Below are 14,238 nucleotides of genomic sequence, written 5' to 3'. Positions count from 1 at the left end.
GAAAGCCTGGCAATCTTCCAATCGGCCGATGGATCCAAAAGCCTAGCTCACAGTCAATTTATGTGACTTATTTAGTTGTACAAATGAAGCAAAGGATATTTTTTAGTCATTCAAAGATCTCCTGCACAAGGATATGAAGATTAAAAAAAAGCCACAGAGCTCTTTGGGGTTGCCATGAGATCTAAGTTATACAGCCATTACAAGGTACAAAGCCACCAGATTGGTGGTTCATGTGGGTTTTAAGGGCATGGGGGGAGGGGGGGATAAAGCACAAGAGATGGGAATACTCTCATAAGAGGACCACAGACATGAATGCCCAAGCCTCTTCACCACTAGATCTACATTTTGCCCCTTCAAACCTCCCAGGGCTCCTGGACAACAGGAACCAGACCCAGAGACAAGAATGGTCTGGTCTCCTGCCCCTTGTCCCTTTTTAAAGTGCTCTGCCTTGCCCTTCCCAGCTTCTATCATCCTTCTAGCACAACTCCAACTGAGGTGCTTGCCAAAGACTATGACACTGAGTCCTACCACACAAGCTTTGTCAGAAATTTGGGAGTCCCCGAGCACTGTCTACCAGTCAGGCAAGAACAGGAGGGTCTACAGGTAGAGTCTCAGAGGAGTAGGCATTCTCCAAAAGAATTTTGCATTGTTTTAACTCCTGTGAGTTTTTCAAAACACACATTTGGTAAACACACAACAAATCTTAAGTGTACAATTCCATTAACTGTGACAACTGCATATACCAGTATTCTTTTAAGATATAAACCATTTCCATCCCCCCTAAAGTTCTCTCCTCATGTCCCTTAGCTGTCACTCCCCCCAACTGCACACGGTCCCCAATGTTCTGATTCTAATCACCATTTTCACTATCCTTTGACAGTTAACATGAGTGCAGACTGTCAGCAAGGTTACACCCCATTGGCTCCTACTTCTTTGGGGCACACATGTGCATGAGTGCTTTACTCACTTCCTTCCAAGTGCTGTGAGGAAAACAGTGGTTCTCAAAGGGCAAGTATGGCCCCTGGGAAGCGTTTTGGAAACTGCGGGGAAGATTTTTAAACGCTCACAATGATGCATTTAGTACTCGAAGCCAGAAATGCCAGATATCTAAAACAGTGAAAGGAAGTTCTGTCCAGTGAAGACTTGTCCTTTATTCTACAAGACTGCCAGGTGTTACACAGACATTTACACTGTTGGAAAACATCATTTATTATTCTTGAGCCCAGCACCTGACCCATCCTATACTTATATAAAATATATATGCATTGTTAGCACACTTTCCATACATACTGAATTTCCCAGAAATGCATCTACTCTAAAAATTGAGAGACTGCCTCTGACTACCATTAAGACCTTGACCAAGAGTCATTCATCATGGAGTTGTGGATGAATTACATCTGTTCCAGACTGCAATTGTAGCTGTCCTATGCTTTTCTACATTAAGTCTACATAAAGCATCTGGTGATCTCATTAGGTTCTAGTTTGCCTCTGCCCACACATCCACACACCAAAATGCACATTTTAATACAAATTTTATATATATATATATATATATATATATATATATATATATATATATACACACACACACACACACACACACACACACACACATTTAGCTATTGTATTGATTATTTGCAAATTATGTTGTAGGTAAGTTTTATTATATTGCTTCAGAATTTTAAAAACAGTGTTATAAAATACTTGCATTAAAAGAGGATATTGGGTTTTGAATAAGTGCACAGCACTGACCTAAAGTGACAGCATCTAACTCTTCACTCTTGTTGAGGAACACTGACTGCATTCCAGAGGGTTGGTTATACATTCTTCAGTTAGGGAAGCCAGACATGTGGGGCCCATGTTGCCTCAATGCCCCACCCATTAGCACCCTGACTCCAGCTGAAATGCGGCTACCAAACTCCACTTTCACTGAGAGTCATTTCAAGAGAAACCCTCAAACTTGCTATTACATGAGGACCTTCACAAGAAAGTTCTGGCTTCTCTCTGTACCAGGAATGCTTTTACTTCTCCTGAACACTTCTTTTCCATCTTGAAAACACAGACAACTGTGCCCCCTGCCTGCAAGAACATGCATACCAACCCTGACTACGTGTTAGACCCATTTGGGGGCTTTAAAACACCAGTACCTGGACATACTCTGGAGATGTTCATCTGTTTGCTCTGTGGTCCAATCCTGGCATGTCTCAGGGTACCAAGGGAAAGGCAGGATTGGGGCACGGGTCTCACCTCCATATTCACAGACCCACTTGGTGATTTTATAAGCATATAGTGCAGCAAGGTTTACATTTTACAGTAGTCCTCCTTTATCCACAGGCAATACTTTCTGAGATCCCCAGTGGATGCCTGAAACCATAGACAATACCAAGGGCTATCTCTACTATGTTTTTTCCTATATGTACATAATTTTTCACGGAAAGAAAGCACCTGATGGCTTCTCTATGGCATGCATGAATTGTCAGCATCACTATGCTTGCACTTTCAGCCATTATCAAGTAAAATAAGGGTGACTTGAACACAAGCACTGCTATACTGTGATTACTGTGACAGTCAATCTGACAAGCAACTAACAGACAAGGAGCATGCATAGCATGGAGAGACCAGACAAAGGATGAGTCACGTCCTCGTCCGGGTGGAATGGAGTGGATGGTACAAGATTTCAACACACTTCTCAGAACAGTGCACTATTTAAAACATATCATTTACTTCTGTAATTTTTCATTTAATATTTTCAGAGTACAGTTGATCACAGGTAACTGAAGCCATAGAGAATAAAACTGTAAGGCTGACTGTGGTATTCCTTTCTAGACTCAGGCTCCACTTGTCTCTACTCTTTGTCTCCATTCTGTCTCTATATCTTGTTTTTGTTTCCACCTGTTTTTAATGCATGTAATCTTATAAATCCTTTCCAGAACAGAAAGGAATGAAAAAAATTGCCTCCATTACTCTGCCACAGCCATGAAAAGAGGAAGCAGCACAGAATCCAAAGATGTGCAGGTGACCAGGGGCCGTGGGTACTCAGCCCCTTTCAGCATTTGACGAAAAGCTCTGCCAGGGCCTCCACATGCTCCCCATTGCTGGGCATGGCCAGGAAGCTTCAGCAGCATTTCCTGGGCCATGGCAGGCAACCAGTGGGGAGGGACAAAGCTGCTGACAGTACAGACCCTGTCAGCCTACCTGACAGCCTCAAGGACAGGAAAACCCAAGCCAACTGCCTGCTGCCCACAGCAGGGAGGGAACATACAGCTAGGTCATGGCCCATGTGTCACAGGGCTCCCTGAGGACTTTTGTCCCTGAAAGTGAAAAGTTCACAGTGGGTCTGTCACATAGCATGATGATAATAATATCTGTGATTCCTACCCCCAAGGCTATGGCAGCTTTAGTGCAACTGTCCAGCTTGGCCACTTTGAAAATGGCCCATTTTTTCCACAACATCTCTCCCTGCTTCCAGGTAGATACACAGCTCCCATTGCACATTCCAGCCACAGGTTTCCCATCTGCCCTGGTCCAAGTTAAGAGCCAAGCCACCAAGTCTATCTCAAAAGCCCTGCTATTCTTTAGGGAGCCAAGGAGCTGTGTCCATGTCCACTTTCTTCTTGTCTTCTCCACTGGAGCTGATCCTGCGTGTGAGCAGCCAGTGTACCCACACCCTGCTCAGAGGGGTGAATTCATGACATCCATCATGCAGAGAGATGAAGAGGTCCTTTGACTTCACCCGGAGCACTCATGTCCATTAGAGGGCATGACTTTCATCTATTACAGTCACTGCTCTATCTTTAGTGCTTTAAACCGTATCTGGTACAAAATACACATCCAATAAGCATTTGATAAGTAAGTAAGTGACTAATTTTATGAAATGTTTCACCAAGAGTAAAGGAATTATTCAAAAGATGCTAGTTGTTTCAAAGCCATAAAGTAAGCCTTGTTGCCACTTTATTGCCACACCAGACTCAGCAAAGTTTATTAGAAATGGAGGGTTTGGCCATATGAGAATTCAGGTCAATCATCCTTTCTGAAACCACACGGAGGTCACCCCAGAATGTCACACATCAGAGTGTCGGCTAGCCAAATAAGAGTGGAAATAAACCAGGGTCCACACCCCTCCTCCCAACCAATCCCCATCCCAAAGGCCCCACACTTTTGTCTACTACACAACATAGTATAGGACATGAATACCAAATACTAAATGAAATATTAAGTAGGATATTAAATAAATAAGAAATTAAAGGAGTCAAGAGAGAAAAAAACCACCATAGCGGCACAGTAAATTGGAGGGAGTGGGAGGCACTTCTGCCTCTCCTCAGCCCATCAGTAGTCACAGAAGAATTTTATTTGTATATTCAACATCCAGAGGCTTGGCCCTCAGTCAGGGTGACCCAGGCATCATGTTTCATGAAGGAGAATGTCAGTTTACGTTTTCTGCATGACTTCAGTGGCCCTTACTCAGTTTCTAAGCTCTGGAGCTAACACCACTGGAAAGTGACCATCTGACAAGCATGTCCTGCATCTAGGAAACAGGGCAGATAACAGCTCCTGGCAGGAATCTCACACCCTGCTCAGCAGTGTTCCTCCCTACCAGCTGAGCAGAGGAACAACCCTGAGAAGTAGCGGCTGCTGGGAGCCACCATGCCATAAGTAGAAGTCATGATGTTTGGAGTCTGGAACTCTCACTCTCCTCTGGTGCCAGTTCTCCCACAGGTCAGTCACCCTGCTAAGCTTCTGTTCCCTTTAATGAAAACAAAGGGTAATAGTAGCATCTCACAAAACTGTTAGGAGGATAAAAGAGAAATAAGTGCAAAAGGGCCTTATAAACTGTAAAGTGCTGGACATACCTGTTCTGAATGAGCATTGTCTTGGTAACTGTAGGTATACCACCCAGTACTGTCCTTGATCTGGAGAAACAATGCCCACTGTGTTCAGAGCATTCATCCCTCTTCTTTTTAAAGAGCCTGGCCCTTCTGAGCCTAAACCCTTAAGAGGTAAATTCCTAAACCCCTATAGAGGGACACTCCTAAACCAGTTCAACGTGGCCAGATTACAACATCTGGAAGCTATTTACACATACACACACACACACAAATACACACAGCCCACATACGTGCACACCACCTAGAACTATCCAGAACCATCGGCAAGTCCGCCCTCCCCCCCTCCCTCAAGAAAGGATCTTAACTACCTTGATCCTGCTCCAAACAGCAATACAAACGAAAAAGAACCGCACAGAGGTAATCACCATCGCCCTCCTACACAAACTGAATACCATGGGTAACTTTGAAAGGCCGCACTCTATGCTCTGCAGAAAGGAAAAGGGATGCCTCGAAGGTGTCCAAGTCCCCAGCCGCCCCCCACCTATGACCCCTGCCCTGCTCCGCCCGCTCCAGCGGTCCCATCTGGGCTAGCTCCAACGGGGCGTGCGGGTGGCAACACACCCTGCCCATCGACCCACGAGCTGAGCGCGGGTGCTCCGGGTGTGGAGCTGGGCGCTCACATTACCACCGCCCCGGGGAGCGCAGCTAGGCCACGATCCCTCCACTGGCCACCGCTGCGTTTTCTGACCGGTTCCTGGCTCCTGGTTCCTGGCTCCCAGTGGCGGGCACGAGCAGCACCCGCCCTGCGCGCTCCAGACCACGAGGCGCGGCAAGGGCTCCAGCCCCACCTGCACCGGGCGGGCTGGGGGCGGAGGCAGTGAGGCCCAGTGACGCCCGTCCCCGTCCGGCCCGAGTGACTTGGGACTTCTCTCCCAGACCTCGCTGTCGCGCTGCCACCCACTGCGGGGCCCCAGACTTGCGCTCGAGCTGGATTTAAACGCTCAGCACTCACCTGTGTGACCGAGCTCCAGCGCCTTGGTGACCTTGGTCGAGTCACCTACTTCTTTATTCCTTTGGTTCCTCTCCTGTGAAAAGGGGTCACAGCAGCTCCCAGCTTACGGGGAGTGACGGGAGGATGACATAAACAGTTACTGGAAACCAGCGATAGGAGCTGATATTCCACTGGAGTCGCCTGGTACTTTTATTGTTGTTGTTATACGCCCAGGATGAAAAAGCAGTTTACACGTGGTAGTCTTGATACTGGGCTTCTTGGCCACACCCGGTATTCTTTTAGCTTAAAACCCTGTTACTCCCACTAACTCATTTTGCAAATGAAAGTTTTTACTCAGAGGACTGCAATCAATGGCCAGGTTCACACCTAAAACTCCAAGCAGGGAGGGACGGACTGATGCTGGAGTCCAGGCTCCAAGACTATCTACCAGCAGCTTGGAACCTGGTCTTCCCCGACCGCTCAGTTCCTCTCCAACAAGCACCTGGATCTCAGCTTGTTTGGAAGGCTGAGTCATCTTCCAGGGGCCACTGAGTAAACGCTTGCTTCCTCCTTACACAACACTCCATCCCTTCCTGTATCCCGTCCAGGCTGGACAGGAGCTTGTTTCCTTACCCCATCCCTTGATATTTCCATCAGAAACTCAAGCATTGAGGTGACTTGGGCTGCCCCAGATAATTCCGAGCTGGAGCAAAGTATAAAGGAACAAGCAGCAATAAGTCATCAGCCCTAACACTGTCTTGTGGGCTGGCATAATGACAATTTTTTTTTTTTTAAATCTGGTTTCAGAGCTTATATGGTTCCTCTTTCTAGGGAAAACATGCTCAAATCTGAAGCCAGTGACATAATATTATGAGAATTCATCAGAAGTTACATCCTCTTAGTATCCCTTTTTAGAATGCTGGTCCTCGCAACCCTAACTCCACATTAGAAGCACTGTGGAGATCTGAACCACAAATGACCGATGGGCCATATCAGAATCTCTGGGATGGATGGACGGAGGCATGAAGGTCAGTGTTTGGGAAGCTCCCAGGCAATAGTGAAATTCACTGTGCGGCCAGTGAACAATTGTTCTTACAAGTTCCCCTGTGATGCCCCTACTCCAAACCTTTCACAGGAAGCTACTACAGCACACGTGTACAAGTGGCAGTCACTGAACACTAAAATAGGTGGGCCTGGATCCATGCTGCAGAACTAGGTCGGAAGCTATATGTTGATGAACATAACCTGATCTCACCATTTATGTAATGAAGGTTTTTGAATAGTTCACAAATAGAAAGTAAAATTTATTTTTGCAATAATGTGGAAATTAAATTGTACTTTTATTTCATTTTTCTTTACATTCTGACACCTCCCCCCTACCCCAAATGCCCTGCTAACACATAGGGTCCCTAGAATCAGGTGGGAGTCTTAAATACCTGCACAAGTGGGGATGGGATTTGAAGACCTCTCCTTCTCACCTATAACCACTATTCTATCTGGGACCTTGAATTTACCTCTTTTCTCACCCAGCCATGCTGACCACTTCCTCTCTCTCTTCCCTTTGCTTCCTTTTCTAGGTAACTCAGTTGTCCACCTGCCTTACTCCACCCCTTGGGTTGTAAGCATCATGAGGGGCAGACTGTCACTCCCATGTCACTCCCCAGTCTGGCCTCAGCTCCACACAAATGTTCTGAATGCGAGTGTATGCTTCAGGGTGAAACACACCACTCCATCAAGCTGTTACAGATGTTCTTTACAAAAACTCCGGAGAAACAAAATACTCTAGCCTTGGGACACCTTTTGGAGCATATCTTCCTCACTATTCCCCCACCTCGAGACTCTTATAATTTGAAAGACTTGACTATCTGCCATCCCTGGGGGCCACCTTCCTTAAGAGAGACCAAGGATTTTCAGTCTGTCACCTGTCAAGCTTTTCAGATCATGAGATCCTTTGAGGAAAGAGTACCTAATAATGCACATGAAACAAAATCACATAGCCCAGTACAACCTGATCTGATGACCTGAAAAATAAAAACTTCCTATGACATATGTGTCTGTTATAAACATGAACACTGGCATGAAAGCCTTTCAAGGGAGAGCATTATTGTGCTTGTTTTTTTGAAAACAAATGTTGGAGACCTTGCATAGCCTGAATATCTTAAACCACTGAGTTCAGAAGAATGTATTCTGATGTAAAAGTATTGATTTTCCCACTCAAAGAAGCAGACTTGAGGAAAGGGCGGGAAGAAAAGTAGAGGGAAAATGAAGGGTGTTTCCCAACGTTGGAAGAAGTCTGAGAGTTGTAACGGTTCCCCCATTCTTCACCACCACCAAGCAGGAGAAACTCTAGTGTTCTCTTGAGAGCAGAGAGTGACAGGAATCCTGAAAGGGAGAAGTACTGCTGGGCTCCCCAGTGGGTAGCTGTGGAGCAGCTGTGTTAAGCTTGCTCACTGGTGTACCAGCTGCAAGCCCATTGCCTTATTCATGTGTGAACACCTGGCAGCACCACATGTGTATGGCCTCTATAAGGCCACTGCTGCTTGTACTCAGGGGGATTGGAGAGGCACAGATTGCCTACCCGCCACTGTGAGGGGCCAGTTTGCCATTTGTTTGCCTAAGAAGTGGTTTTCCCTGGCTGTGTGCTTGTCCACATTGTGAGACTTTATTAAATGGTAATGACCCAATGCTTTCCAGCTCCACAGTTTCTCCACCATCTGCCCAAATCCAGTGTGAACCTGCCTGGCCTCGGCCACCAGCATTACAGTAGCCCTGGACACCACCAGTGTCATACAAAAGCCCATGCCCACCAGCATGGTCCATGCCAAGGCAGGCACTAACCACAGAACTGACTGGGTCTGAGGACAAAGTCCAGTGCATCTCAGAGTGCTAAGAGTGCCCAAATCCTCAAAGGGCTTGCAAAGGGCCTGAGAAGGCCAACATCTAGAAGAGCCCTTGTAGTTGAGGACTATAGGGCAAGTGCACTGTCAGCTGAGGTCAGTAAATCCAGAGAATAACCTATAGATAGAAACCCTTCCGGGTGCCAGAACAAGGCTTAAGCATTGCCCATGCCCTCCCCAAAGAACTCAAGTTACCATCTAGAGACATAAAAGGGTTTGGAGAGGGAAGAATTTTGAACAGATATGACTGTTACCCCAGAGAGACTGAGTCTTAAACCAGTGAAGATTAAACAATTCTGAACTGGCAAGATTTTTTCTTGTGGCACCAGATGGAAATGAAGTTTCATGAGCTAAATTGACTTTAATTGTGGAAAATAAAATAAAAAAATCACACTTTTTTTTTTTTTTTTGGTTTATGGAACTGCCAGTAACCACGCCCAGAACCACAGTGTTCCATGAGATAAATTGAAAACCACTGTCCTAGATGGACTTCCTTCTATAGCTCTATAGCCTAGTTTTCTGCTCCTTTCACACATTTTCCATCTGCTAACCTCCAAATAACCACTTTTTAAATCTATGTCTTTTATTACTCTCCATCTCTGCACCTCCTTAGTTCTGATCACCTCAACATTTTCCCTTTCTCTAAGCAGTTGTATATAGGTGGACTTCCATGATCATCTTTCTATTCAGGCTCGTCTGATTATGCATAACCTCAATAAATCAGAAAGTCACATGTAGACTAGAAATAAGAGGTGCTAAGAAAATGTAAAATATAATAAAATCGCCTTAGGCATTAAACTATTTCTTAACCCACCCTGCGAGAAATGGAAGAAAAGATAGACATGGTGGCCACCCAGCCAACTTGTTCTATTAGCAGCATTAATCATACTCAATGAGGAAATACTGAAAGAGACTTCTTGCACTTGGATTTTCCCAAGCTAACACAGAAAGAGCACAGCAGTAGTCACAGTGACCAAATTTGTTAATTCCAAGAACTGCTGCAGCTAACAGAAGTGGACTCTAGCCACTCTCCACTGCCAGCTGTCTTTGATGTGATGATTGCTTCAACATATGAAATGTAAAGCACCAATAACCAAACCATCCATCACTATCCAAAAGGCTTATGAGCTTAACCACGTCATACAAGAAAGGCTTATTAAAACCTTTGTGCTTAGTCATATGTGACTCACATAATAAGAGTACTGCCTTCCCCTAAAGTCATTTTTAAATGTAATATTCTTTCCCCTTTAATTCTATACAGTTTCACCATTTTTGGTTCTCTGAAAGTTTCTGTAATTTGTCTCTAAGTTTTATCACTTTCCCTTTCCTGCAAGCCAGACTTTAATGTTGCAGCCTGTGATGCCAGCAGCCGAAGCCAGGTAGGTTCACATAGGAGCTGGGCAGATGGTAGAAAAACTATGGAGACGGAAACAGTTGGGCCATTCTGTTTAATAAAGTCTCCCAAAGGCAAGCACACAGGCAGGGGAAACCGCTCCTCAGGCAAACAAACAGCAAAATGGCCCCTCACAGTGTCAGGCACACAATCTGTACAGCCGCAGTCCCCCTGACTGCTAGCACCCATAGCCTTATACAGGCCATACACACATGGTGCTGCCAAGTGCTCACATATTAATCAGGCAAAGTGCTTGCAGCCGGTAAACCAGAGAGCAAGCCTAACACAGCTGCCCCACATTCCACCCCTTTAGGGTTGCTAGCTTCACAATCTACATGACAGGAAACAGAGACTAAGGCAACAGCAAAAGTTATACAATATAATTACAATAATTATAAAGGTGCCCTTCACAATGTCTCCCTGAGTGCTTTGCCTAGGGTGTCACCTGGAGGTCCACCTCCAACTCCCCACCCAACAGTGCCAACAAGGCCACCCATCATGGGGTGGGCTGTACAGTCCAGGGCCATGTCCATTGAGAGCAAAAACTGTCCATGGTACATCTGTGCAACTGGGTGAGAGCAGTTTCCTGGTGCAGGAGGGCTTCCACAGGTGCTGCCCCCCCATCAGGGTCTATCATACTGCCCAAAGGTGACATGTCCATCCAACAAGGGAGCCAGTGACCCCCCTCTGGTTGCAGTCCAAGAGTCAGTCCACAATCAACAGCCCAGCTGTCTGTGCAACTCACCAAGGTAAACGTCTATTATAGGCAACTAACCATATAGCTCTTTATTAACGAACCTCAGCACCTTTCCATAGTATGCTGTCCATTGACACAAGCCCCATCCAAACCCCTCAACAAGCTCACAGGACCTGGCGGGGTCAAACACATTTAAGGCCTGTGTTGCCTTAACAGTTCTCTTAGCTGCTGCTGCTGCTGAAAAAAAAAAAAGTGCACCTATTACCTTCTAATGCCAACACCTGCTGCACATTAGAAGGGGACCAGTGGATTGCCAATTTCACATGGGGCCTCTGGCCTCTGCCAATCCCTGTTGAATGGGTCCCTCGCCCTTCCCCCTATTCAAATTGGGACAAGGAGTCTTGGGGATTCTGTAACCTGAACTCCAGCCATTTTCCTGGCAGATGCCGGGGCCACCTGCTTACCCTGCTTTTTCAGCACTTGGAACCTCTGTTCTGATTCAAGCTGCCACCAAAGCTCCAACAAGACTTTACTAGACTTGCTATCTAATTTCTATCTGCCTCAGCCACAATCAAATCTACCCACATCTGTATTCAGGTAACTTTCACAGGACTGTTTCTGTTGTTAGTCGGGAGGGCAGCACGGGAAGCAACCCTCACAGCCTATGGTCCATCTCTGTTCTGGAGCTCATAATGCCATCCACCACTATGTCCCACAACCATATCTAGCAGGCTGCCAGGGGCTCAGTGGGTTTCTGCCTGAATTACACCCCCAACTCCATCAGCTCTGCCCAGGTGTAGAGCCAGACCACAGAGTATTCCACTATCTAGTTAGGAGGCTGTAGCTGCCCCTGAGGGACTCTTGCCTGCTGGGATTATACCTTCTTGGCAACCACTGGCCAGGCTCTGATTCTGCAGATGGCAGATGTGGTCTGAGTCTCCCCCTCAGAAGAGGAGAAGTTAGAAATGCCTGCTCCCACTGACTCAGAGCCACTCTGCTGGCATGAATACAGCTTCATTGTCTGTGCATGCTTCAGCTCCTGTGCCTGCCAGCTCTCGGCCTGAAGTTGACTCTCAAGCTCCTGAAACCACAGTTGTTCCTCCAAAAGCCATCGCTGCCAATGTTCAGCTTCCAGGGCAAACTGCAACTCACGAACCTGTAACTATTTGTCCAGAGACGGCTCCAGTTCCAGGTGCTGTTGGCACTCAGCCTATACCACCCACTGCAATTCTCAGACCCGATCGGTGTCCATCTTCAGTGCTTGCTCTAGTTCACACCGTCAGCACTCAGTATGCAGCTCATCCTGGAGCTTGCAACCTCACTCAGCCTCTCGCACAGAGCTCTTGGTTTCTTCTCACAGGATTATAAAAAATAGCCAGCCCATGATCCCAAATAGGAGAGCCACTGGGAACAACCACTCCTCTATTCCATTCCACCAGGGTTTCAGTGGCTCCATACCTATCTGCTCTGAATTCTGCCAATCACTCCAGATGTAATGCCAGTGGCCAAGGCCAGGCAGGTTCACACTGGATTCGGGTAGACAGTAGAAAAACTGCAGAGCCGGAAAGGGTTGGGCCATTCTGTTTAATAAAGTCTCACAATGTGGACAAGCACACAGGCAGGGAAACCGCCTCTTAGGCAAACAAGCAGCAAAAATGGCCCTCACAGTGGCGGGCAGGCAATCCGCATCCACAAACCCCCTGAGCACAACCACACATAGCCTTATATAGGCCATACACACATATGTGGCAATGCCATGTGCTCATGCACTAATCAGGCCAAGTGCTTGCAGCCAGTAAACCAGTGAGCAAGCCTAACAGCTGCCCCACATAGCCTTTCAACTCTGATTCTTTCTGAATAGAACTGCCAATTTATTTTCTCTAAGTAATTTCTTTTTCATATGATCACTGTAGTAAATTAAAGATGGTTGAAATTTTTTGCTCCTCCTCCAATTAAGAGGTTGTAATGCCGATGGCCAAGGTCAAGCAGGTTCACATTAGATTCAGGCAGATGATAGAAGAACTGTGGAACCAGAAAGCTGTGGGCCATTCCCGTTTATTAGATTCTCCCAGTGGCAGGCAAGGAAACAGGCAGGGGAAAACATCTCCTCAAGGCAGTGGGCCATTCCCATTTGTTAGATTCTCCCAATGGCAGGCTAGCAAACAGGAAAACTGTCCCTTGCAGTGGCAGGCAGGTGATCCCAGCTGAAGGAAAATACCCATAGCCTTATATAGGCTACACACACGTGGCTCTGTCACGTGCTCACGCACTAATCATGCAAAGTGCAAGCAAGCAAGCTGAACATAGCTGTTTTACCTACAGTCCACTCATTTGGGGTTGCTTGCCTCACAATCTATGCAACAAGTATCTTCCACATTGATCCCTGTGCAAGGAGTGAGGTACATTACATAAAAAGAGACTATAGCCATAGCACAAGCTATACCAAAGATGACGATAATTACAAAGATGCTGTTCACAATGACATCTCCCTGAGCACTCAAGGGATAATACCTTAGGTGACTAGGTATTGGTTGCCCAGGGAGTTAACTGGAGGCCTACCTCCAGCCCTCTACTCCACAGTTCCAACACAGGCACCCATCAGGTTGGCGGCCTGTACAATCCAAGACCATGTCCATTGAAGCTGTTGGCCTTTAAGGAAGGCTATTGTGACAGGCAGGAGTACGTTGCCCTGCTGCCCAAAGCCCAGCTTTAGTAAAATGTCCTTGGTGCATATCTGCAACTGGATGAGAGCAGCTTCCTGGCATACAAGGGCCTCCTCAGGTGCTGGGGGCCTTCCATCAAGGTCTCTTGTCCACAAGTAGTGTGTCTATCCAGCAAGGGAGATGGGGCTTCCTTCTTATTGAAGTGCCTGCTTCAAGAGTCCATTACCTCACTCAGTGATCAGTCCATGATAGACAGCCCGGCTGTCTATACAAATCACCCAAGGTGAAGGTCCATTACAGGCAACTAGCCATACAGCACTTTGATAACAGACCTAAGCACCTTTCCATAAGTGCTCGTCCTTTGGGGCCCCATCCAAACCTCTCAGAGGTCACATGAATGTCAAGCTCTCAAAGCTTAGGGATCAAATGCATTCAAGGTCTGTGCCACCTTGACAGTTCTAGAAGCTGACCAGTGGATTGTCAATTCCTTATGGGGTCTCCAGTCCCCACACGTCTCTGTTAGATGGGTCCCTTGACCTTCCCCCTATTCAAACTGGAACAATGGGCCTTGGGGATCCTCCTCTCCCTCAGCTATCTCTAACAAGTAATCTTGCAACCATGCAACCCAAACCCCAGCCATTTTCTTGGCTGCTGCCAGGGCGACCCACTATCCCCACTTTCTTAGTGGTCAGAACCTCTTTTGCAGCTCAAGCTGCCACCAAAGCTCTAACAAGCCTCTATTAGACCTGTGTAATGCCAATGGCCAAGGCC

The 14,238-nt window shown here is 46.6% G+C and overlaps 1 protein-coding gene across 6 annotated transcripts in view; it reads right to left on the bottom strand.

The window, feature by feature from the left end:
- IL1R1 (interleukin 1 receptor type 1) overlaps positions 1-14,238 on the bottom strand; it is a 135,724-nt gene that overhangs the window by 71,082 nt on the left and 50,404 nt on the right. Inside the window, exon 1 of one of the 6 annotated variants that reach the window (XM_066377494.1) lies at positions 5,575-5,595. The exons of the other annotated variants lie outside the window; for them this stretch is intronic. The gene's annotated coding sequence lies outside the window, so the exon portion shown is untranslated. Of the gene's footprint in view, positions 1-5,574; positions 5,596-14,238 lie in introns of those variants that run through there. 6 annotated transcript variants of the gene reach the window in all.

The sequence above is a fragment of the Saccopteryx leptura genome, chromosome 3 (assembly GCF_036850995.1).
Source record: "Saccopteryx leptura isolate mSacLep1 chromosome 3, mSacLep1_pri_phased_curated, whole genome shotgun sequence".
NCBI classification, from domain to species: domain Eukaryota; kingdom Metazoa; phylum Chordata; class Mammalia; order Chiroptera; family Emballonuridae; genus Saccopteryx; species Saccopteryx leptura.
This window is presented reverse-complemented; position numbering and strand designations above follow the sequence as displayed.